Source organism: Phyllobates terribilis, unplaced genomic scaffold, assembly GCF_046119375.1.
Source record: "Phyllobates terribilis strain yellow unplaced genomic scaffold, ASM4611937v1 Scaffold_171__1_contigs__length_4068163, whole genome shotgun sequence".
NCBI classification, from domain to species: Eukaryota; Metazoa; Chordata; class Amphibia; order Anura; family Dendrobatidae; genus Phyllobates; species Phyllobates terribilis.
Genome location: NW_027362931.1, coordinates 3,986,129 through 4,011,861, shown reverse-complemented (window position 1 = coordinate 4,011,861; position 25,733 = coordinate 3,986,129). Strand labels below are relative to the sequence as shown.

At 46.2% G+C, this 25,733-nt stretch overlaps 1 pseudogene; it reads left to right on the top strand.

Annotated features, from left to right (window-relative positions):
• The first annotated feature begins 234 nt into the window (after positions 1–234).
• LOC141212366 (uncharacterized) overlaps positions 235–25,733 on the top strand; it is a 288,826-nt pseudogene continuing 263,327 nt past the window's right edge.

Sequence of the window (25,733 nt, the reverse complement as noted above, 5' to 3'; positions counted from 1 at the left end):
GGAGAGAGAGACGACAGAGGGGGGGGAGACGACAGAGGGGGGAGAGAGACGACAGGGGGGGGGAGACGACGGAGGGGGAGAGAGACGACAGAGAGGGGGGGAGACGACGGAGGGGGGAGAGAGACGACAGAGGGGGGAGAGACGACAGAGCATCACAACAACACAGGAAGAGGCTGCTGCACTGAGAGCGGAGGACCTGTGGTGACATCACCGTCATGTGATCAGGGGGCGGAGCTCAGGAAAGGTAGAGACTAAATCCATGTGGGCTAAAGGACCTGACGTCATACCCATGTGACTTGATGATGTCATTGGAAAGGGGCGGGGCCTCGCTCTCCATTGCTCTCTGCTGCTGAGGCTGTGGTGATTACTCTGAGGAGCTGAGGTGATTTGCGGGCGCAGATAAGTGGATGTTCCTGTATGGGGGCTGCACAGGGAGCAGGGGGATTCTGTAGGTGTGGGACTGCGTGGGTGAGGAGGGGGTCCTGTTACTTGCGTGGAGTCACCCCCGTGACCGTCCCCCGCTGGCGCTGTAGTTACCACGGTGACCGTCCCCCGCTGAAGGTGTAGTTACCACGGTGACCATCCTCCACTGGCGGTGTAGTTACCACGGTGACCGACCTCCTACGAGGCTGATAATGAGCGGTCATGTCGGCGGAGGAGGCCGCGGTGGAGTTTGTGGCTTTTCCTCCAGATTCTTCCTGATAAATGTCGGATATTTGGGGCAGAATTCAGTGATTGTCGTTATATCGTCCCTTGTGATCTCCAGCCGCCGGCTTTCAGTCATGCAGGCGCCAACGCAGATACAGTCACCGTACGCAGCACTGAGCGGCGTCTGTAACTGCGCCTGGGACTGAGACTGACAGCCGGCTCAGCAGTGCATCAGTACAGAGCGACCATCACTCAGTGTCGGGGCGCAGTTACAGCTGTCCCTCACAGTGCTGCCAGTGGTGACTGTAGCTACACCTTGATTCCTTGAGATTACAGTCTGGCCTATGCATTTTTTGTGAGGGTGGTAGTAGTGGTGAGGGACTGTTGTGTTCCTACACCCTGGCTCCCTGACAAAGACAAATGTCCCAATTCTCCTGTGCTGTGCGTGTGGTGCAGAACACTCACGTTTTGGTCACAGATCTCTGCTGTCTTCGGTTTTTCCACTTTAGTAACCGCCGCACACACGATAGGGGACTTCCACTCCGTTTTATAAAAAAGAACTTTACTTAACCGTCCAACTTCACCATGAGGGAACACGCAGTATTGGGCGCATCCTTTTCCAGGTTCACAGTTCATTGCACAGCATATGTTAATATTCACCGTCTGTTTGTCCTGAGATGTCCCTTCCATAGTCGACCTCTTTGGCCTCTGAGACGCTCGCAGTTTTAAGAGTCCCGTTCCATTTATTCTTACTCCCATGACATCACCACGAGAGAGAGGATCCACCCATCAAGGACAGGAAACCTACAGGTTAAAAAGGGCGGCACCTCTCTCCCGCTTCAGTTTAGGTTTCCTGTCCTTGATGGGAGACCTATCAGGTACATGCAGGATTAAGATCGGTCTCTTCCCCAGATGGATAGACAGGGTGCCCAGAGCGGTTAAGTTCCTGCCCTAGTCGGTCCTGTTCTTTCTGGAGACGCCATGGCAGGGCTCATTGGGGCGTCTCCGTGTGCGTTGCGGTCAGCGCGATATCCCCTGGGTGAAGCTGGATGGTCTGTGATGTGTGGGACCGCATGCAGGCAACCCACCCCCCGCTACACTATTCAAGAGATCTGCACGTTCCCCGCCGCCGAGGCCCTGTGACGGCTGCTCTGTGACGTATTTCCGGTGCGCTGACCTCCACCGGAAGTGGGCGCAGCTCGCACGCGGCCAGGAAGTATGGGCCGCATGCGAGCAGAGTGTGGACGCCGGAATATTGTTCACCGCAACAGGATGGGCGTCCCACCGGTACTGCTGGGAGTAGTGTTCTGCCCACCCCGGGTGGGGGGGGGAGGCCCCCCCTTTCCACACAGGTACCTGTATGGCCAGTATAGAAATAGACCTGGTTACATACGGAGGTGCTTCCCAGCCCCTTGTTTTTTCGTTGGCAATTGGAGATACACAGGAGCTATCACCTCAGCAAGAACAACTGCAGCAGGAGCAGCCCTCTGGGGAGCCCTCACAACAGGCGGTGCAACGTCGTTCCCGATCCGGGTCCAGTCGTTCAACTACGAAATTCACCACAAAAAGCAGGAAGGAAGGTCCTGTCGTTCAGAGAGATCCTCCGCCGGTTAAGAAGGATTCCTCTGCTTCTACGGTACTGCATATGCCAGGGTGTAAGTGGAATCTTCGTGAAAGTTCTACTAATTTTTTCTTCTACTTCTCTGTCTATAAAATGTTTTCAGAGCCAGAAATGTCCATTTAAATAAAAGCATAAGGAATGTGCCCTATGCAGCAGCCCGCTCCCTGATGCATATATTACGAAGTTGTGCCAGCCTTGTAATGACAAGGTGATGACGGAAGAAACCCTAGGGTTTTCTTTGGGTCTAAAAACTCTAATTAAAAAAGAAGTAGGCAAGGCTTTGCGAGGGAATTCTGAGGCCAGACATTCTCCTCAGGACCCTCGACCAGGCTCAAACTCCTATATCTCAGATATTTCTTCCTCTTCCCTCTATTCCTCAGATAACGAATCTGAGAGACAATGTTTTCCTCTAAATGAGGTGGATGCCTTGGTGAAAGCTGTCCGTTCTACCATGGGCATTGTGGACACTAGACCAGAGAAGTCTTTAGAGGATGTAATGTTTGGAGGATTAGGTCAAAAAAAGAAAAGATGCTTCTCCATCAATACAAAAATTAAGGATCTCATTGATAGAGAGTGGCAAAAGCCAGACAGGAAGGGCAGCATCCCTCCCTCTTTCAAAAGGAGGTATCCATTTGATGATACCGCATGCTCCTCCTGGTCAAAGGCACCAAGGCTTGATTTTGCCATTGCTAAGGCATCAAAAAAGCCTTCTCTCCCCTTCGACGACATGGGAGCTTTAAGAGACCACCTGGACAGACGAGCAGATACCTTTTTTAAAGGTGCTTGGGAGACAGCTACAGGAGCCCTGAAACCAGTAGTACTGCCACCTGCACTTCCAGAGCCCTGATGGTCTGGCTGGAACAGCTAGACAACCAACTAAAGGAGGGTGTCTCCAGGAAGGAGATTATTTCTTCTCTCCCCCTAGTCCAGGGTGCAGCGGCCTTTCTTGCTGATGCATCTGCGGACTCAGTTAGACTAGCAGTGAAATCGTCAGCTCTTTCAAATGCTGCTCGGCGAGCCCTTTGGCTTAAGTGCTGGCCTGGAGATGTACAAACGAAATCTAGACTTTGTACAATTCCTTGTGAGGGTGAATATCTTTTCGGCCAAACCATGGATGATCTGTTGGAGAAAGCTGGAGATCCTAAGAGGGCTTTCCGTCTGTACCTCTACCCTCTTTTAAGAAATCTTTTCGGAAAAAGAAGTTTGTCCGAAGAAGATTCTTTAGAGAACAAGAGAAATTCGAGGAAAGAAGTCGCAAAGGTAGAGGCCTACTCTTTGGTTCTTCCTCCAGAGATGAGCAGAAACCAGGGGAATCACAATCGGCCCAGGTGGGAGTGAGATTGTTGTTCTTTTTTCCGGCTTGGGAACGTATTTCACATAGCAATTGGATTTTGAGCCTGATTAGATTTGGTCTTAAATTCCAATTTCAAGCCATTCCTTACAGAAGATTCGTAATTATTCCCTCTAGTTCCTCCCCAGAGCGGCAAACTGCCCTCATATCGGAAATTCAAGACCTAATCAAGAAAAACGTCCTGATTGAGGTTCCGAAAACAGAAGAGGGACACGGATTCTACTCCACGCTCTTCTTGGTCCCCAAACCAAATGGGTGTTTCAGGACCATTATAAATTCAAAATGCTTAAATAGGTTTCTTAAAATAGACACCTTTAAGATGGAATCATTAAAAACAATAATAAAATTGCTTTTTCCCCACTGCTATATGGTAGTCCTAGACCTTAAAGACGCTTATTACTATGTTCCCATTTATAAGGATTATCAAAAGTATTTAAGATTGGCCATCAAAATAAAAGGGGTAGTAAAACACTTCCAGTATACCGCTCTTCCCTTTGGGTTGGCTATAGCCCCGAGAGTTTTTACCAAACTGGTGGCAGAAGTTATGGCCCATATAAGAGAAAAGGATATTTTAATAATCCCTTACCTCGATGATTTCCTGATAGTGGGGAATTCCTTTGTACAATGCGAGGCCCATCTTCAGGTAACAATTTCTGTCCTACAAGGCCTAGGTTGGTTTCTAAATCTGGAAAAATCTAGGTTGACCCCTCAAAAAGCCCAACAGTTCCTGGGGGTCATTTTAGATTCAGAAAGACAGTTATGCCATTTATCAGATGAGAAGATTGCAAAAATCCAGTGACTAGTGAGACATTGTATGGATAGACCCTCTATGACACTTCGTAAAGCCATGTCATTATTAAGTACCCTGGCCTCAAGTTTTACTATGGTGCTTTGGTCCCAATTTCACTCAAGGGCTCTTCAATGGGATGTATTATATAATGACTCAATTCTAGATGGATATCTAGACCAGGAGTTTACTTTGGCCCCTCATTCCTTACAATCCCTTCGTTGGTGGTTGGTATACACTAATCTTTCTAGGGGAGTCCCTTGGGAAAGTAAACCTACTGCAGTTTTGACTACAGATGCAAGTGCTACAGGTTGGGGAGCTCATTTTGGAAATAACTTAATTCAGGGAACCTGGTCAGAAAATGAGGTACAGTTTTCCTCGAATGTTAAGGAGCTTTTGGCGGTTGATTATGCGCTCAATGGGTTCCTTGTATATTTACAGGGCCAGGATGTCCGTATACTCTCGGACAATCAAGTCTCAGTAGCATATATAAATCATCAAGGGGGAACCCGTTCAAAAGACTTAATGAGAGTAGCAGACAGACTTCTTCAGAAGGCAGAAGATCATTTTCTCTCCCTTTCTGTGGTTCATCTAAAAGGAAAAGAAAACATCAGAGCAGATTTTCTCAGCCGCAATTCCCTAAAAGAAGGAGAATGGTCCTTGAACCCTCAAATATTCTCCAAGATTGTGGCAATGTGGGGTCTTCCAGCAGTGGACTTTTTCGCGACGAAATCCAATCGGAAGTTGGCAACGTTTTGTTCTCTAAACCCCAGAGAAAAGCCCCTGGCAGTGGATGCCTTTATGATTCCCTGGGCGTTTCCTTTGGCGTGTATATTCCATCCTATGGTCCTGCTTCCGTCAGTCCTAAGGAAGATCAGGGCAGACAGAGCCAGAATGATCCTCTTTTGGCCCAAGAAGCCATGGTTCTCTTGTCTCCGCAGAATGTCAGTATCAGACCCTTGGGTCCTTCCGGAATTTCCGGACCTTCTTACTCAGGGTCCGGTTTCCTATCCTCCAGCCTCAAATCTCCATTTAACGGCATGGAATTTGAAAGGGCACTGTTAACCAGCAAAGGGTTTTCCACGAATTTAGTAAACACTCTCCTATCTAGCAGAAAGCCCGCATCTATGCTAGAACTTCTTGAAAGTTCCTGTCCTTTGCAGAATTCAAACTAGAGGATGGGATCCCTATTGGGAAGATAATAGAGTTTCTACAGCGGGGTTTAGAACAGGGCCTAACCACTAGTACTTTGAAGGTACAAGTTTCGGCTTTAGGAGCCTTATTTGCTTTTGATATAGCAGCTAATTATTGGGTAGCACGGTTTATAAAAGCCTCTTTCAGATGTAGACCTATTATTAAATCCAGACCCTCTCCCTGGGATTTAAACCTGGTCTTAAATGCCTTGACTAACCCCCCCTTCAAACCTCTAGATTCAGCCACCCATAAGATTATTCTTCTTAAAACAGCCCTGTTAGTGGCCCTAACTTCGGCCAGAAGAGTAAGTGACATACAGGCCTTTTCTATATCCCCACCATTTACTCAAATTATGGATGATAGAATTGTACTAAAGCCTGACCCAGATTTTCTTCCAAAAGTAGTCTCACGTTTTCATAGAGCTCAAGAGGTAAATCTTCCAACTTTTTGTTTTCCCCCTAAAAGTCAGAAAGAGGAGAAACTACATACATTAGATGTTAGAAGGTACGTGCTTAAATATCTGGAGGTTTCACAGAGTTTTAGGAAAGATAGTTCCCTATTTATATGCCATCAGGGGGCTAGGAAGGGTTGTAAAGCTTCAAAATCTACAATTTTGAGGTGGATTAGAGAGGCCATCACCCTCGCCTACTCCTCGGGGGATAAGGAAGTACCGGAAGGGTTGAGGGCACATTCCACCAGAGCAGTAGCAACTTCCTGGGCCGAGAAGACGGGGGTTTCCATTGAAGACATATGTAAGGCTGCCACCTGGTCTTCTCCCTCCACCTTCTATAGGCATTATAGATTGGATTTAGGTGACTCTTCTGATCTCACCTTCGGGAGAAGGGTGCTTCAAGCTGTGGTCCCTCCCTAATCTCCTTTCGTCTCTGTAATTCTCTCGTGGTGCTGTTATGGAAGTACGAATAAAGCCTTAGTTACTTACCGTTAACAGGATTTTTCGGAGCCCATGACAGCACCCTTATATTCCCTCCCTACACTGGTGTTTTTTTTGCACTCCCATAGAGTTATTTTCCTTTTTTGCACCTTCAGGGGAAGTTAGTTAAAGTAATTGGCTTAAAATGAATTTGTTTTGTTGTAATTAACCTTGGCGGTCCTCTCATGCTCTGTTAACTAAACTGAAGCGGGAGAGAGGTGCTGCCCTTTTTAACCTGTAGGTTTCCTGTCCTTGATGGGCGGATCCTCTCTCTCGTGGTGCTGTCGTGGGCTCCGAAAATTCCCGGTACCGGTAAGTAACTAAGGCTTTCCTCTGTACTATTCCCCGTCCGACTTCCCCTTCTGGGAAGATTTTAAGACAAGCTACTCTGCTGACTCCTGTGGACCGTAGGCCCCGAACATTAAGGGAAAGTCGTTTTAGAGTTCCTGACTAACGCTGCTCTGCTGCTGGTCAGACCGGGTTTCTGTGCCCCCTGGACCTCCAGCTACTGCTCTGTCACATCCCTCCCTCAGAACTAACTGACAGGAAAAACCATTACTCCGCCCTGGCCTAATCTCCTCCCCTTTTGACTAGGCCAATCACCAATCCTCCTTTGGTTGCTGGGCAGACTTCCCCGTTACTCCCCTGCTGCAGTCACTAAACCTCCTGGTAACTACCCCGGCTCCTCCTGCTCTGCAGCTATTGCTAAACACATTAACTGTTTCTATCCTAAACTATTGCGTTCACCACTACACTGTACCCAATTCCTAATAATAATAATTTTTATTTATATAGCGCCAACATATTCCGCAGCACTTTACAATTAAGCGGGGACATGTACAGACAATAAATTCAATACAAGGTAAGACAGTTTAAACAGTTACATTAGGAGCGAGGGTCCGGCCGCTCGCATGCTTACAATCTACAAGGGAATGGGGGGACACAGTAGGTGCAAAGTGCTTGTTATTTCAGGTCTGACAATTATAATAAATAGGGATTTTCATATAAAGCTGCATGATCCGGTCATCAGCCCGTATGTATAAGTGCAATAATCAAGTATCGAGTGCAGTTATCTTGTGCATGGAGGGTGTGGAGACAGATGAAGAGTAGGGAACAGATTCTGAATAATATTTAGGAGGGGACAGGGGAAAGTTGGTTTACTGAGTAGTTAAGGTGGTCGGCTTGTTTAAAGAGATGGGTTTTTAAAACGCGCTTGAAGACATGGGGGCTAGGCATCAGTCAGATCGTCTGGGGTAGAGCATTCCAGAGAACTTGGGCAGCATGAGAGAAGTCTTGGAGACGGAGGTGCGAGGTTCGGATTATGAGGGATGTTAGGCTTAGGTCATTTGTAGAACGGAGGGCACGTGTAGGGCGATGGGCAGAGATGAGAGAGGAGATATAAGGCGGTGCAGAACTGTGGAGAGCTTTGTGGGTGAGAGCAATGAGTTTATATTGGACCCTGTAGCGAATGGGTAACCAGTGTAATGACTGGCACAAGATGGAGGCATCGGTGAAGCGGCTGGACAGAAATACATCCCTGGCTGCCGTATTCAGGATGGATTGGAGAGGAGAAAGTTTGGTAAGAGGGAAACTGATCAGAAGAGAGTTGCAGTAGTCCAGACGAGAGTGAATAAGAGCGACAGTAAGAGTTTTAGCAGTTTCAAAGGTGAGAAAAGGTCGGATTCTGGAGATGGTTTTTAAGATGCAGGTGACAAGAGCGGGTGAGTGATCGGATATAGGGAGTAAAAGAAAGGTTAGTGTCGAATATGACCCCAACGCAGCGGCCATGCTGCTTGAGAGTTATGGTTGAACCCTCCAAGGTAATTTCGATGTTAGGTAGAGTTGAGTTAGTAGAGGGGAGAAACACAAGAAGTTCAGTTTTGGAGAGATTCAGTTTAAGATAGAGGGAGGACATGATGTTAGAGACAGCAGACAGACAATCCTTGGTATTTTCTATTAGGGTAGGGGTGATGTCAGGTGAAGAGGTGTATTATTTGTCGTCAACATAGAGATGATACTGAAACCCAAATCTGCTGATTGTTTGTCCAATAGGGGCAGTGTATAGAGAGAAGAGGAGGGGGCCTAGAACTGAACCCTGCGGGACCCCGATAGTAAGGGAACGAGGAGAGGAAGAGGAGCCGGCAAAAGATACAGTGAAGGAGCAGTCAGAGATGTAGGAGAACCAGGAGAGAACGGTTTCCTTGAGGCCTATAGAGCGGAGCATAGTAAGGATTTGCTGGTGATCCACAGTGTCAAATGCAGCCGAGAGATCCAGGAGAATCAGCAGGGAGCAGTGACCTTTGGATTTAGCTGTTCGTAGATCATTAGAGACTTTAGTGAGGGCAGTTTCAGTGGAGTGTAAGGAGCGGAAACCAGATTGTAGAGGGTTGAGAGATAGCGGATTAGACGGGAGTGGACCAAGCGTTCCAGGAGTTTAGAGATGTAAGGAAGGTTAGAGACAGGTCTGTAGTTAGCAGTGCAGTTCTGGACCAGGGATGGCTTTTTAAGTAAAGGGGTTATGATGGCATGTTTAAATGACGGAAAGATACCCGAAGAAAGAGAGAGGTTAAATATTTTAGTCAGGTGAGTGGTGACCACCGGTGAGAGAGACTGCAGATGTGAAGGAATGGAGTCACTGTTGCAGGTTGTAGGTCGAGAAGAAATGAGAAGCTGGGTAACTTCTTCTGTAACAGGCTCAAAGATGGCTAAAGAGCTTGAAATGCGGCAGGGAAGGGGATCCAGGCACTGAGGAGATTGGGCTGAGATGTCCTGATGGATGTGGTTGATTTTTTCTAGGAAATAAGTGGCCAGATCCTCACCGCTGAGGTTGGTGATGGGGGCCTGTGCGTTAGGTTTCAGGAGGGAGTTTAAGGTTTCAAACAGTCATTTTGGATTGTTGGACAGTGAAGTGATGAGGGTGGTGAAGTAGGATTGTTTGGCCAGATGAAGGGCAGAGTTATATGTTTTGAGCATGAATTCATAGTGGATGAAGTCCTCTGCTAAAAGAGATTTTCTCCACTGACGCTCAGCACATCTTGAGCAACGCTGAAAAAAACGTATTTCCATTGAGTGCCAGGGCTGCCGTTGTCTGTGTCGGGTCTTTCTGCATGTAGAAGGTGCTACTTCATCTAGGGCACTCTTCAGTGTATTATTGTAGTGTGACAATGCGAAGTCTGGACAGGAGAGGGAGGAGATGGGGGCTGAAGACGTGTGGAGATTGTCCATAAGCTGCTGGGTATTAATGGTACATGTATTCCTATAAGTGTGGTCAGGGGGGTGTCCCGGGGGAGGAGACAGTTCTTGACAGAGAAGAAAACAAGGTTGTGGTCCGAGAGAGGGAGAGGGGAGTTAGTAAAGTCATGCAGCGAGCATAGACGGGAGAAAACCAGGTCCAGAGTATTCCCATCTTCATGTGTAGGAGAATTAGTGACCTGTGAGAGGCCGAATGAGGGGGTTAGAGAAAGTAGATGAGAGGCAGATTGGGAGAGGGGATCATTGATGGGGATATTAAAGTCTCCCATGATGAGGGTGGGGATGTCACAGGATAGAAAGTGAGGAAGCCAGGTGGCAAAGTGATCCAGGAACTGGCTGGAGGAGCCTGGAGGGTGGTACACAGTACGGTTTCACTTGTACCCTTACCCGAGGCTCGGTGACAGTGTCATGTCGGATCACAGATGCATGGCCAGAAAGTAGTGAGAATACGTCTGTATTCTGCTGCATCAAATTCCGAGCCTCCCATCGCTGCTGTTTAGTGAGAGCATCACTTATTTTAACCTCACACCCGACCTCATCCCTGGCTGGTGTCAGAGGGTTCCCAGACGGTACGACAGGCGTCTCATCCATAATCAAACATTCCCGGACTTTCCAGGCTTTTAGCAGGTTCACATGATACAGTTGTTCCGGTTTTCTCTTTCCGAGCTGGTACACTCGGTAATTCACCTCCCCCACCTTTTCCCGGACTTCATTTGGCCCTTGCCACTTGATCTCCTTGGGTAGCCCAAGGCGGCAGAACATGGCAAACAGCTCGCAAGGGATACGTATTGCCTCCGGGTAACGGGTGGCATAATCTACTACCACCAAAATATGTTGGTGGCCACGGGCAGATTTTACTATAGGCCCCACCATATTCATTGCAATCCGCTGAAAAGGTACCTCCTATAATGGGTAGAGGTACCAATGGAGTCTGGAAATTTGCAGTGGGTGTGGTAAGTTGACACTTGGGACACGACTCACAATACCTCTGTACCTCGGCATAAATCCCGGGCCAAAAGCATCACTGCAAAATACGTTCTTGTGGGGTTTTTTTCATCCCTAGGTGTCCACCCAGCGTGTGTGTGTGTGTGAGAGCGTGAGCCATCTCTAGCAGCGCCCGGCGGTACGACTGCCAGCTGTTCCACCACTTCATCCCGGATTTTATCAACTCTATATAATAGATCCTGGTTGACAGCCATGTATGGGAAAACCGCCTCTGCACCCGGTTGCTGAGGCACCCCATTTATTTCTACCACCCTTTCTCATGCGCAGGCTAGAGTTGGATCCTGCAGCTGAGTTGTCCCAAAAGTACCAGGGGACACTTCCAGCTCTGGGATCGATGGGGTCTCCTCAACCTCTCCTGCCAATACCTCTAGGTTAACCTATCTGGGTTACACTAGGTCGGCGACCCCTACGGCAGGTATCCATGACTCGGAATCTTTGGGTTCCATGCCGGGACATTTACCCTGGGAGGGTTAATTTTGTTCTCCCATAGGGACCAGTATAGGGGCAAGTATCTTCCCAAAACAGTCCCATCAGGTAGGGTCTTCACCACTCCCACCACATGTTTCATCTACCCACACGGGATGGAAAAAGTAACCTCTGCTGTCGGGTACTCTCGGAGGTCCCCATGTATGCAAACAACCCCGACTTTCCATCCACTGGGGTTCTCCTTGGCAACCAGTGACCCATGGACCAGAGTCACTAGGCTCCCTGAGTCCAAGAGAGCCTCCTTCTGGTTGACGAGTACCTGGCACAATTGGGGTTCGCTGCCCGCACCGTCTGCAGTCACGGTGCAGACTGTCTGGGCATACATCGAGACTCTGCGTGTGAACCCACAGTCCATGGGTTCAACAGTCAGAGGGCAGTTGTCAGCCACATGTCCTGGCCCTTGGCGCTGCCAGCACCTGATAGTGGAGGCACCATTAGTCTTTGAGACCTTTTTAGGGGACACTGGTCTGCCTCCCTCACTCCAGGGTACCCCCTCATTATGGGCTCGGTACTGACCCCAGCAGAGGGACGTGACCCTTTCACCGGCTCCTGGGCTTGCAGGGTCCGGCGTGATAGTCGCAGTGGGGCAGAGTCCCGTATGAAGTCCTGAGTGGCCGTGTACCGCCCGATCAGGCTAACCACCTGGTCTAAAGTGCCTGGGTCCCCTTGCCGCACCCAACTCTGTATAGCTGCTGGCAGAGTTCTCTCTAGCCGATCGACCACCACCCTCTCCACCATCTGGGCCAGAGTCAAAGTCTCAGGCTGGAGCCACCTTTTAACTAGCTGCAGCAAGTCATATGCCTGAGACCTGGCGGTCCCGGCCTCCACAAAGGTCCATGAAAACACCCTTTGGGTTCTCAAATATGTATTAGCTCCCAGTAGGGCAAGGATCTCACCTTTCAGCTTCCCATAGTCCTGGTCATCATCTCAACTGAGGCCAAAGTAGGCCTTCTGCACGTCGCCCATCAGAAACTGAGCCACCACGTCAGCCCACTGGGAAGTTGGCAGGTTCTCCCACTCCGTGGTGTGCATGTAGATGGTGAGGAAGGCTTCTACATCATCCTCCGGACTAGGCTTCCTCAAGACTGAACGGACCTTGTCCCGGGCCTCAGGAGTTTCTGGGGTCGGTGCGGGTGGCTTCTCTCGCAGAGCCGCAATCTGTTCCACAATCAAGTCATTAGTGCTCTGCTGGTGCTGCTCCTGCTGTTGCCTCTGGAGATGTTGGTGCTGCTGGGTGAGTACTAACTGCTTTAGTAGCCCCTCCATATCAGCAGGCTTGAGCTGTAGCTTTGCAGACTTGATCACAGACATGCAGCTTTTGGGGTATGCCTCAGTTCACACTGCCCGCATTCTCCACCATATTGTAATGGGGCAGTGACCCAAGGAAAGTTCAACTTTAAATATCTTTATTTGCACAATGTCCTCCGGATCGCAGCCGGGTGATCCAAACAGTCCGTGTAAACCTGCCGCCTTTTCACTCGGGTGCGCCAGTTACGTTGCCTTCACCAGCCTTTGTTGTACCTTCACCCAGGCTTGCATTGTACAGCGCCTCCTGCTCTGAAGCTTAGCAAACAAACCACTGACACACCCAAACCTTTGCTGAAGGTTTTTTAATGGATTCTGATGTTGTCCTCTCTTTTCATCTTCTCCTTTTATTGTACAGACGCCCTCCAGCTGATCCAGTGTTCATCCCTCCTTCTACTGAATGACCTTCTGAGGATGGACGAGGACGAGACCACCAGAAGATTATTACACTTCACCCTGGAGATCATCTCCCTGCTGAGCGGAGAGGTAACTCCTCTACATTTCTATCAGCTTTATTGTGTTATGTAACAAGTCCGACATCGGGAAGAGGAAATCCAGAAGAGGAAGAGAAGGATTCTTTACTGTAAGAGCAGTGATTGTGTGCAGCTCTCTGCCAGGAGGAGTTGTCATGGGGATTCCCTATAAGAGCTGTAGAGGGGCCTGAATGTCTGTCCTGAGTGTAATAATATTCCAGGTTATGGCCCCAGATTACTGGAGACGGTTATTGATCCCGGGATTTCTACTGATTGTCAGATCTGGAGTCAGGAAGGAATTCTTCTCCCTAACTGTCTCTCTCCATACACAGGATTACACAATAGTGAGGAAGACACCGGGGGAGGGTGTGACTCCCATCATCCATCTCCAGGAGTCAGGAGGGCGGAGCCCTGACCCCATCACAGAGCCTCCCCCGCACCCCCCGATACATGAGAGGAGGAAGAAGAAGATCCTAGAGCTCAGCAACAAGATGATTGAGCTGCTGAGCGGAGAGGTGACTGCTGGGACATTATACAAGACAGCACTGGAGGATTCTGGGTGATGACCGGAGAGGTGACTGCTGTGACATTATACAGGACAGCACTGGAGGATTCTGGGTGATGACCGGAGAGGTGACTGCTGGGACATTATACAGGACGGCACTGGAGGATTCTGGGTGATGACCGGAGAGGTGACTGCTGGGACATTATACAGGACGGCACTGGAGGATTCTGGGTGATGACCGGAGAGGTGACTGCTGGGACATTATACAGGACGGCACTGGAGGATTCTGGGTGATGACCGGAGAGGTGACTGCTGGGACATTATACAGGACAGCACTGGAGGATTCTGGGTGATGACTAGAGAGGTGACTGCTGGGACATTATGCAATACAGCACTGGAGGATTCTGGGTGATGACTGGAGGTGACTGCTGGTACATTATGCAATACAGCACTGGAGGATTCTGGGTGATGACTGGAGAGGTGACTGCTGGGACATTATACAGGACAGCACTGGAGGATTCTGGGTGATGACGGTGTCGTTGTTGTCAGGTTCCTATAAGGTGTCAGGACGTCGCTGTCTATCTCTCCATGGAGGAGTGGGAGTATCTAGAAGGACACCAGGATCGGTACCAGGAGGTGATGATGGAGGAGCTCCGGCCTCTGACATCACCAGGTGAGAGGAGACTCTTGCTGGCTCCGGTGGATGTGATGACGTCTCTCGGCCTCGTCCTATAATAGATGATTTTTCTCCAGACTTGCTCTGGTTTTCTCTACATTTTCTCACAGCTTTCATTCCCTGATTATTCTCTTCTGATCTGTGAGTCGTGGTTTCTCCGCTGTCGTCTTCATCAGTCTTGAGTCTTCGTCCTCGGCGGCTTCTTTCAGAAACTTTCACCTTCCTTAGAGCATCGGTCACATTTTGTCTGCAGATGTCCCAACTCTTCTGTCCGTTCTCTCCTATGATTTCTTTCGGTACCGGAGTCTGATCGTTACTCAGCAGAGTCGGGGTTAATTTACTAATGATTTTCCACCTAATCTGCTGTCGCTTGTCCATACCTCTGAACTCTGTGTGGCATTGACCTGGTCGCTAATCTGAGCTGCTGATAACCTGCGATTTCTGAGGCTGGTGACTCGGATAAACTTATCCTCAGAAGCAGAGGTGACTCTTGGTCTTCCTTTCCTGGGGCGGTCCTCATGTGAGCCAGTTTCTTTGTAGCACTTTCAAAGTTTTCCCAATTTTTCGGACAGACTGACCTTCATTTCTTAAAGTAATGATGGCCACTCATTTTTCTTTACTTAGCTGCTTTTTTCTTGCCATAATACAAATTCTAACAGTCTATTCAGTAGGACTATCAGCTGTGTGTCCACCTGACTTCTGCACAACACAACTGATGGTCCCAACCCCATTTATAAGGCAAGAAATCCCACTTATTAAACCTGATAGGGCACACCTGTGAAGTGAAGACCATTTCCGGTGGCTACCTCTTGAAGCTCATCAAGAGAATGCCAAGAGTGTGCAAAGCAGTCATCAAAGCAAAAGGTGGCTACTTTGAAGAACCTAGAATATAAGACATATTTTCAGTTGTTTCACACTTTTTTGTTAAGTATATAATTCCACATGTGTTAATTCATAGTTTTGATGCCTTCAGTGTGAATGTACAATTTTCATAGTCAAGAAAATACAGAAAAATCTTTAAATGAGAAGGTGTGTCCACTTTTGGTCTGTACTGTGTGTATATATGTGTATATGTATATGTGTATATATATATATATATATATATATATATATATATATACATATACACACAGTTAGGTCCATATGTATTTGGACAGAGACAACATTTTTCTAATTTTGGTTCTAGACATTACCACAATGAATTTTAAACAAAACAATTCAGATGCAGTTGAAGTTCAGACTTTCAGCTTTCATTTGAGGGTATCCACATTAAAATTGGATGAAGGGTTTAGGAGTTTCAGCTCCTTAACATGTGCCACCCTGTTTTTAAAGGGACCAAAAGTAATTGGACAGATGAAATAATTGTAAATAAAATGTTCATTTCTAGTACTTGGTTGAAAACCCTTTGTTGGTAATGACTGCCTGAAGTCTTGAACTCATGGACATCACCAGACGCTGGGTTTCCTCCTTTTTGATGCTCTGCCAGGCCTTCACTGCGGTGGTTTTCAGTTGCTGTTTGTTTGTTGGCCTTTCTGTCTGAAGTTTAGTCTTTAACAAGTGAAATGCATGCTCAATTGGGTTGAGATCAGGTGACTGACTTGGCCATTCAAGAATATTCCACTTCTTTGCTTTAATAAACTCCTGGGTTGCTTTGGCTTTATGTTTTGGGTCATTGTCCATCTGTAGTATGAAACGATGGCCAATCAGTTTGGCTGGATCTGAGCAGACAGTATGGCTCTGAATACATCAGAATTAATTCGTCTGCTTCTGTCCTGTGTCACATCATCAATAAACACTAGTGACCCAGTGCCGCTGGCAGCCATGCATGCCCAAGCCATCACACTGCCTCCGCCGTGTTTTACAGATGATGTGGTATGCTTTGGATCATGAGATGTACCACGCCTTCGCCATACTTTTCTCTTTCCATCATTCTGGTAGAGGTTGATCTTTGTTTCATCTGTCCAAAGAATGTTCTTCCAGAACTGTGCTGGCTTTTTTAGATGTTTTTTTAGCAAAGTCCAGTCTAGCCTTTTTATTCTTGATGCTTATGAGTGGCTTGCACCGTGCAGTGAACCCTCTGTATTTACTTTCATGCAGTCTTCTCTTTATGGTAGATTTGGATATTGATACGCCTACCTCCTGGAGAGTGTTGTTCACTTGGTTGGCTGTTGTGAGGGGGTTTCTCTTCACCATGGAGATTATTCTGCGATCATCTACCACTGTTGTCTTCCGTGGGCGCCCAGGTCTTTTTGCATTGATGAGTTCACCAGTGCTTTCTTTCTTTCTCAGGATGCACTAAACTGTAGATTTTGCCACTCCTAATATTGTAGCAATTTCTCGGATGGGTTTTTTCTGTTTTTGCAGCTTAAGAATGGCTTGTTTCACCTGCATGGAGATCTCCTTTGACCGCATGTTTACTTCACACCAAAACCTTCCAAATGCAAGCAACACAACTCAAATCAACTCCAGGCCTTTTATCTGCTTAATTGAGAATGACATAACGAAGGGATTGCCCACACCTGTCCATGAAATAGCCTTGGAGTCAATTGTCCAATTACTTTTGGTCCCTTTAAAAACAGGGTGGCACATGTTAAGGAGCTGAAACTCCTAAACCCTTCATCCAATTTTAATGTGGATCCCCTCAAATGAAAGCTGAAAGTCTGAACTTCAACTGCATCTGAATTTTTGTTTAAAAGTCATTGTGGTAATGTCTAGAACCAAAATTAGAGAAATGTTGTCTCTGTCCAAATATATATGGACCTAACCATATCTATCTATCTATCTATCTATCTATCTATCTATCTATCTATCTATCTATATATATGTATATATCTATATATATATATATAGATATATATATATATATATATACATACATACATAAAAAAGTCCAAAAGTAGGTTGACAGAAAGTGTAATAAGGTTATGAAGGGGGAGATTTATCAAACACTAAATTGCAGCCGCCTGTCTGGATCATCCTCCAATAACTCATGAATTAGACGTGGACGATAACCTTTCCACCCAATAGATTTCAGGATTCGCATGATAGAAGCTCCTGAAATTCCCAATTCCAAAGAGGCTCTTCTGGTGGACTTTTTTGGACTCTGAACAAATGTTTCAGCAGCAAGTTGTTTATTATCTTATGTACAGACTGTTTTGGGTCGACCAGTTTTTGGAGCATTAAGGATTGAGCCAGTGGCATTGAATGCGGTAAATGGTTTGTCTCTTTGGGTCTTGAGTACCAAATGTTTCAACCCAATTTGCTCTAACGGTTTCAGCATTTTGAGATTTCCAATACTCTGTTAAAATCCATTTTCTTTGATCTGTATTTAAATTATTTGCCATTATGTGTTATGTGAATTTTCTGAATTATCTGAAAAGAAAACAGATTTGGGGGAGATCTATCTGTGAAAACTAGATCTGTGAAACTGGCTCAGTTGCCCTTAGCAACCAATCAGATTCAACCTTTCATTTTCCAAAGAGTGTGTGAGGAATGAAAAGTGGAATCTGATTGGTTGCTAAGGGCAACTGAGCCAGTTTCAATTTACACCATGTCTGATAAATCTCCCCTTCATAACCTTATAACACTTTCTGTCCACCTACTTTTGGACCACCCTGTATATATATATATATTTGTTCTAATTTTGGAAGACAAAGCAAAAATGATGGGGACTTCAATCTGAGATCCTGGTCTGGTGGTAATAATAATTGTAAGTCTCCCTTAAAGGGATGTTTGTTCAGAAGAATATGTATTATGGAGCTTTTCTGTGGAGTCTTACCAGACAATCTCTCCTTGGCTCCCCGTGTGCATCAGTAAGCGCCCATGACCCCGGTGCCTGCTCTCTAGTTGTCCTTTCTACACATTGATGGGTACTAACCGCTGCGTACCGGGTGCTCCCCACAACACCGTCCTTCCGGGTTCTGTGACTTCGTACGTTAGTCGTACATGTGCCCTTTTTTCCTCCTTTAGAGACAAACGCAGAACTTGCTGCTTATTTTAGTGTTTATACCGAGGCAGATGTTGAGATTTATCTCTATTTAAAGAAGAAGAAAAACACGGTAACTCGTCTTTTAATAGAACGGAAGGTTCTCTCCTCTTAGTGATCCCAGAGGATCCTGTCCAGGAGGGAGGCCGTGTCCACATGGTGACATCATGAGCTCTCAAAAAACAATCACTGGTAAATGGCCACCGTCCTTCCCCCAATCTCCATACAGTGAATTAGGAGAGAAGAAACCAATGGATGGAAATGTGGAGCTTTCTCCAGCTCCTCTGTGGTTCCATCCCTGGTGGAGACGAAACTTGGAGAAGTTGTGTTTTTAGTACGGCTCCTTCACTGACTGACGAGGGTCTTCTCTGTCCCTCTCCTCGGGGTCTTCATCCTCCGAGTGCAGAGCATTAGGCTTTGGCCTCGCTGATTATCACTTCATACTTGAGGCCACAATGTGCTGGGTCCTTGGTATCGGGGGTGAGGACCACAACAATGTAATTTATTCCCTGATACATAAACATAGAATTACTGGTTCTGAGAGACGAGTCTCATATATAGACAGATACACGGCAGGTCATGTATTCAGTCTGTGTGTCTCCACAGATGGATCCAGGAGGAGAAATCCACCAGAGAGATGTCCCCGTCCTCTGTATCCCCAGGACTGTCCAGAGGAGAATCGCAACATCCCGGAGGATCATCAGGTAGACGACACTGAAGTCCCCACAATATCTGACCATGAAGTGATTGGACCTGAGCTCATCTTACATTTTTTCTTTTTTAGGGTGAAGATCTGATTGATATTAAGGTTGAGGTTATACATGGAGCACAAGAGGCGACCGCAATATGGGCCGATCAGCAGGGTGAGGAGGGCAGACTGTCATGTCTGTTCTGTGGCCATCTACTACTACTCCCATCATCTCATGATCACATGACACAATCTACAGTGGCATGTAAAAGTTTGGGCACCCCTGGTCAAAATTCCTGTTATTGTGACCAGTTAAGCAAGTTGAAGATGAAATGATCTCTAAAAGACCTAAAGTTAAAGATGACACATTTCCTTTGTATTACGCTTGGACATTTGTGTGCTCAGATAACTTTGACCAATGATTCAGACCTTACTTAGCCTGTTAGGGTAAGGGCTCGTTCACTATCATCGTTAGGAAAGGCCAGTGTTATAAAAACCCAGCCTACTCTAACAATGTGCCAAATAAACAGCAGCCATGGCTTCTTCTAATCCGCTGTCTAGCACTCTGAAAATGATGGAGGCCCACAAAGCAGGAGAAGGCTATGAGCAAAGCGTTTTCAAGTTGCCTTTTGCTCGGTTCAAAATGTAATAAAGAAATGGCAGTTAACAGAAACAGTGGAGGTCAAGATAAGGTTTGGAAGACCAAGCAAATTTTCAGTAGGATTGCTAGAGAGGCAAATCAGAACCCCCGCCTGACTGCAAAAGACCTTCAGAAAGATTTAGCAGACTCTGGAGTTGTGGTACATTGTTGTACTCTTCAGAGACACCTGCAAAAATATGGACTTCATGGAAGAGTCATCAGAAGAAAACCTCTCCTGCGACCTCACCATGAAATTCAGCGTCAGAAGTATGCAAAAGTACATCTAAGAAGGTCTGATGCATTTTGGAAACAAGTCTTGTGGACCGATGAGGTTAAAATAGAGCAATGATCAAAGTTATGTGGAGAAAAAAGGGCACAGAATTTTAGGAAAAGAACATCTCGCCAACCATTAAGCATGGTGGTGGATCAATCCTGTTTTGGGGTTGTGTTGCAGCCAATGGCACAGGGAACGGGTAGAGGGAAGAATGGATTCCATGAAATTTCAGCAAATTCTTGATGCAAACATAACATCATCTGCAAAAAAGCTGAAGGTGAAAAGAGGATGACAAATGATAATGGTACTAAACACACGTCAAAAGGCGCAAGCTGAAGGTTTTACAATGGCCCTCATAGTCCCCTGATTTGAACTTCATTGAAAATCTGTGGCTAGACCTCAAAATAGCAGAGGATGCAAGACGACCCAAGAATCTCACAGAACTGGAAGAATTCTCCAAAGAAGAATGAATGAAAATCCCTCAAAAAAAAATTTAAAGACTATTGTCTGGCTACAAAAAGCATTTACAAGCTGTGATACTTTCAAAAGGGGGCGCTACTAGCTACTAACCTTGCTGGGTGCCAAAACTTTTGCATTTGCCCATTTTCCCTTATTGAATTTTTTTTTAAATGTAAAAGATGAAAATATATATAATTTATTATTTATTGTTTTGCTTAAAATACAAAGGAAATGTCATCTGTAACTTTAGGCCGTTTAGAGATTATTTCATCTTCAACTTAACTGTTCACAATAACAGTAATTTTGACCATTGGTGCCCAAACTTTTACATGTCACTGTATTCTGTCACTGTGTGTCTCCTACAGATGGACTCATGGAAAGAAATCCACCAGAGAGATGTCCCCGTCCTCTGTATCCCCAGGACTGTCCAGAGCAGAATCACAACATCCCGGAGGATCATCAGGTAGACGGTGCTGAGCCCTGTACCGGATCTGTATATGGGGGACATTTCTGATCGAGGTCATAGATGTCACAGATTTTGGTGGCTTCTTGTATTGCGCTGATTGTTACATCTGATATATCAGGAGGAAGATCCGACTAAGAATAAAGTGAAGGACGAGACAGAAGAAGAAGCGATGACGAGGAGGGATCAGCCGTGTGTGAGTGACGGGAAGGAGGAGATTCCTGTAGATGTTTCCACAGGTGTGTAATAATGACCGGCGTGTGATGATGATGATGATGATGACCGGCGTATGATGATGATGATGATTGGCATGTGACTATGATTAGTGGCGTGTGATGATGATGACTGGCTTATGACGATGATGACTGGCATGTGACTATGATTAGCGGCGTGTGATGATGATGACTGGCGTATGACGATGATGATTGGCATGTGACTATGATTAGTGGCGTATGATGATGATGATGATTGGCATGTGACTATGATTAGCGGCGTGTGATGATGATGACCGGCGTATGATGATGATGATGATTGGCATGTGACTATGATTAGCGGCGTGTGATGATGATGACTGGCGTATGACGATGATGATTGGCATGTGACTATGATTAGTGGCGTGTGATGATGATGACTGGCTTATGACGATGATGACTGGCATGTGACTATGATTAGCGGCGTGTGATGATGACTGGCGTATGACGATGATGATTGGCATGTGACTATGATTAGCGGCGTATGACGATGATGACCGGCGTGTGATGATGATGACTGGCGTATGACGATGATGATTGGCATGTGACTATGATTAGTGGCGTGTGATGATGATTACCGGCGTGTGATGATGATGACTGGCGTATGATGATGATGATTGGCATGTGACTATGATTAGCGGCGTGTGATGATGATGATTGGCATGTGACTATGATTAGTGACGTGTGATGATGATGACTGGCGTATGACGATGATGATTGGCATGTGACTATGATTAGTGGCGTGTGATGATGATTACCGGCGTGTGATGGTGATGACTGGCGTATGATGATGATGATTGGCATGTGACTATGATTAGCGGCGTGTGATGATGATGACTGGCGTATGACGATGATGATTGGCATGTGACTATGATTAGTGACGTGTGACGATGATGATGACCGGCGTATGACTATGATGATTGGCATGTGACTATGATTAGTGACGTATGACGATGATGATTGGCGTATGACGATGATGATTGGCATGTGACTATGATTAGTGACGTGTGACGATGATGATGACCGGCGTATGACTATGATGATTGACATGTGACTATGATTAGTGACGTGTGATGATGATGACTGGCGTATGACGATGATGATTGGCATGTGACTATGATTAGTGGCGTGTGATGATGATGACTGGCGTATGATGATGATGATTGGCATGTGACTATGATTAGTGGCGTGTGACGATGATGATGACTGGCGTATGACTATGATGATTGGCATGTGACTATGATTAGTGACGTGTGACGATGATGATTGGCGTATGATGATGATGATTGGCATGTGACTATGATTAGTGCCGTGTGATGATGATGACTGGCGTATGATGATGATGATTAGCATGTGACTATGATTAGCGGCGTGTGATGATGATGACTGGCGTATGACGATGATGATTGGCATGTGACTATGATTAGCGGCGCCTGATAATGACCGGTGTGTGATATTGTATGAAGTCTCCGGTGCAGTGAAGCTTTATCCGCCGTCCACATCACAGCAGAAGCGTCCGGTGATGGCGCGGCTGCTCTTGTACAGAGTCCGGTTGCGCACCGATGAATAACTGGGCCGCATTCACACCTCTTCTTAATGATTTAAGAAGCACATTTTTAATTTTCCTAATTGTGTTTTTTAATATTACTTCCATCTTTTACTTTCATATTATTCTTAAACAAGTCTCATGCTGCCATATAAATGACTGAGCTTGCGATTCGGACAGAACCCCGGGGGAAGATTCCGTATAATGAGGCGCTGTGGACGCCGTCTGGCCTATGATCCAGTGATGTCCATCTTTTTCAGCGTGCATAAAAGCGCAGTCGACCAGAGGCTAGACGGAGTCCGGTGTAACTCTGCTGCCTCATTATTCTGAATGGATCCCTCGGGGGTGTCATCTGAATCATGTATTTTGTAGATTTAGATGGAAACCCCGATGTACAGTGGGTACGGAAAGTATTCAGACCCCTTTACATTTTTCACTATTTGTTTTATTGCAGCTATTCGGTAAGTTCTAAAAAGTTATTTTTTTTTCTCATTAAAGTACACTCTGCACCCCATCTTGACTGAAAAAAAATACTGTAGACATTTTTGAAAATCTATTAAAAAAGAAGAACTGAAATATCACATGGTCATAAGTATTCAGACCCTTTGCTTAGTATTGAGAAGAAGCCTCCTTTGGAGCTAGTACAGCCATGAGTCTTCTTGGGAATGATGCAACAAGTTTTTTACACCTGGATTTGGGGATCCTCTTCCATTCTTCCTTGCAGATCCTCTCCAGTTCCATCAGGTTGGATTGTGAACGTTAGTGGACAGCCATTTTCAGGTCTCTCCAGAGATGCTCAAGTGGGTTTAGGTCAGGGCTCTGGCTGGGCCAGTCAAGAATGGCCACAGAGTTGTTCTGAAGCCACTCCTCTGTCATTTTAGCTGTGTGCTTAGGGTTATTGTCTTGTTGGAAGGTGAACCTTCTTCCAAGTCTGAGGTCCAGAGCACTCTGGAAGAGGTTTTCATCCAGAATATCTCTGTACTTGGCTGCATTCATGTTTCCTTCAGTTGCAATCAGTCATCATGTCCCTGCAGCTGAAAAATACCCCCATAGCATGATGCTGCCTCCACCATGTTTCACTGTTGGGATTGTATTGGGCAGGTGATGAGCAGTGCCAGGTTTTCTCCACACATACCGCTTAGAATTATCACCAAAAAGTTCTATCTTCGTCTCATCAGACCAGAGAATCTTATTTCTCATAGTCTGTGAGTCCTTCATGTGTTTTGAGAAAACTCTATGCGGGCTTTCATATGTCTTGCACTGAGGAGAGGCTTCCATCTAGCCACTCTGCCATAAAGGCCCGACTGGTGGAGGGCTGCAGTGATCGTTGACTTTGTGGAACTTTCTCCCATCTCCCTACTGCATCTCTGGAGCTCAGCCACAGTGATCTTGGGGTTTTTCTTTACCTCTCCTACCAAGGCTCTTCTCCCACGATTGCTCAGTTTGGCTGGACGGCCAGGTCTAGGAAGACTTCTGGTGGTCCCAAACTTCTTCCATTTAAGGATTATGGAGGCCACTGTGCTCTTAGGAACCTTGAATAATGCAGAAATACTTTTGTAACCTTGGCCAGATCTGTGCCTTACCACAATTCTGTCTCTGAGCTCCTTGGGCAGTTCCTTTGAGCTGATGATTCTCATTTGGTCTGACATGCACTGTGAGCTGTAAGGTCTTATATAGACAGGTGTGTGTCTTTCCAAATCAAGTCCTATGAGTTTCATTAAACACAGCTGGACTCCAATGAAGGAGTAGAACCATCTCAAGGAGGATCACAAGGAAATGGACAGCATGTGACTAAAATATAAGTGCCTGAGCGAAGGGTCTGAATACTTATGACCATGTGATATTTCAGTTTTTCTTTTTTAATAAATTTGCAAAATTGTCTGCATTTCTGCTTTTTTTCAGTCAAGATGGGGTGCAGAGTGTACTTTAATGAGAAAAATAAATGAACTTTTTAGAATTTACCAAATGGCTGCAATGAAACAGAGTGAAAAATTTAAAGGGGTCTGAATACTTCCCGTACCCACTGTAAGTGTTCAGCGTACAGCACAGGATAAATATGATCCAAAATGTTCTGTACCCCAAAATGCCACCATTAAGAGCTTCTACTCAACCCACAAAAAACAAGTCCCCACTCAGGTTCATCATCTGTAAACAGTAATATAGGGGGTGTCCATATTACTGGTAGCACAAAGGTTCTGGAAAAGTGACTTGGCTCCCACTTAAAGAAATCCAGTGACATCTGAGCTCCCAAATCCAAATGCCCCCTCCTCCTGGGCCCCACCGTGGGCAGTTAGCATCCACATGTTTGGCATTACTGTAGCAGGGAGAGCCAATTTATTTCTCCAGAAAGCACTAGCTGGGAATCATGTACTGGGCGCTACAACGTAAGGACACCGCAATGTACCAGACACTACAATGTACTGGCCACTATAATGAAATATTTGCATTTTCACTTCGCAACATCCATTACTGCTCGTTTCTGGAAAGCACCCATGGAGTCAAATTCATCACTACACCTGTATATAAATTTCCATAGGGGTGTAATTTCCAAACTGGTGTCACTTGAGGGGGGATTCTGCTCTTTTGCCACTTCGGGGCTCTGTATATGGAGTCTGCAAACTGTTCTACTAAAGTTTGTTCTCCAAGAGTCAAATAGCGCTCCTTCCCTCCCGAGTCTCACCATGTGGCTAAGCAGTACTGTACAGACACATATGGGGTATTGCCCCGTTCAGCAGAAATTGTGTAACAAATTATGTGGTCATCTTTACCCATTTTCCCTTGTGAAAATGTAAAATCTGGGGCTAAAATAACATTATAGCGGTAAAAATGTAATTTTGTTTTTCTTCACCGTTCAATTGTATAACATTTTGTGAATCACAATTACCTTGTATTCATTGGGAAAGTGCGCGGTGGATGCTGGGTGTGACGCTCGGGGAAACCCCACCCACAGCCCGGCGTCCACCGCGGGGATCGCATCACCGAGTCACGCCTCACTTGACGCGACATCAGGGGAAACAAGAGCCGGCTGCAGCCGGGGGTCGCGTGATGCCTATAAGTGGCCAGCGACAGCGCCGCTCACAGGTAATAAAGACAAAGCAAGATAATTAAAAAAAATCTTCTCTCAACGGGTTAATTACATTGGGGGCATTTTTAACCGCTTCGCGACGGCCCACTGTAGATAAACGTCGGCGCT